Here is a 1,338-nt window from a genome sequence, read left to right on the forward strand (position 1 = left end):
GCTCTTCATGCGGTAACCAACACTCACACGCTGACAGCTTGTGATGGAGACGCGTTAACTTCCTTCACTGTGAAGCGTGATGTCATAGAGCAATGCAGCGACGCACACAACGGCTTTCAACACAATTTTATTGGGACAACTTTTGGTGTTTAAAGAGCCAACGCTCATAAACATTTTAATTGTAAACTAAAGCATTTAAACGACAGGTGCGTCTCTGTAAAAGTGTTCTGAAGCAGGTGGTTCAGCTTCAGCTCACACACAGACTCACTAACTGTAGCTGTGTGTGTGTGTGTGTGTGTGTGTGTGTGTGTGTGTGTGTGTGTGTGTGTACCTGGTGATAGCTGGAGCAGATAGAGTTAACGATGCTCTGGTCTCTTGGCTCAGACTTCACACACGCAGCAGGAAAGCATTAAAGTGTAAACACGGCACAAAGCAAGCCGACACACACACACACACACACACACACACACACACACACACACACACACACATGCGACGAGCCCTGTTAAAGTTGTTTGCTCATAGAGGTCAGTACACGGAGGTACAGCGTCTAAAACTAGAACTAACACACTCACACACACACACACACACACCCTCACACACACACTCACACACACACACACACACACACACACACACACACACACACACACACCCGTCAATCATCAGCACAAACAAAGAAAGGCGGGACCTGAAAAGGACATTAAGGAAATATGAATCAATATTAATCAATATTGTGACAACAGATCATTTTAGCGTCTTTCAGTATTTTTGACTTAACTCTCACTCTGTTGATGTTGTCGTTCACCTTTCACCGAGGCAGATTCCTCGTATAGAAAAGATTCTTCTGATCAGCCAACAGTTATTGTTGTGTTTCTATTTCAATATGGAAATATGTCTAGAAATACATAAATAAAGAGAGAAGCATGATTCACATGATGTCAGTGCATCATATTTAAATATCGTCTCTCTGTTCACCTCCAGGTGAAGCAGCAGTTTGGTCTGTGACTCTCATCTTTTCTTAAAATGAATGATGTGGCCGAGCGGCAGACACTCTGGTTCCCAGTGGATTATTTCTGGATTATTTCTATTCTTGAGGGAACATTTGACCTGCTGGCAGCAGGGGGGGGGGGGGGCTGAGATCTGAGCAACGAGGCAACGGGATGTTCTAGATTATGTTAATTCAGTTTCGCTCATTGAAACGATGTCATGACTAAAACCAGCTGGTCAGGTGTTGATCAGGTGCCTGTGGGGTTGAATCTTGATGAACGTTGATCCTCAGAGTGACGTCTTCATTGGTTTTTACTTTAAACTGGAGGGTTCATCCAGCTGGACATG

Source organism: Clinocottus analis, unplaced genomic scaffold (assembly GCF_023055335.1).
Source record: "Clinocottus analis isolate CAN_PGR_092001 unplaced genomic scaffold, fCliAna1.0.p SCAF_83, whole genome shotgun sequence".
Taxonomy (NCBI): domain Eukaryota; kingdom Metazoa; phylum Chordata; class Actinopteri; order Perciformes; family Cottidae; genus Clinocottus; species Clinocottus analis.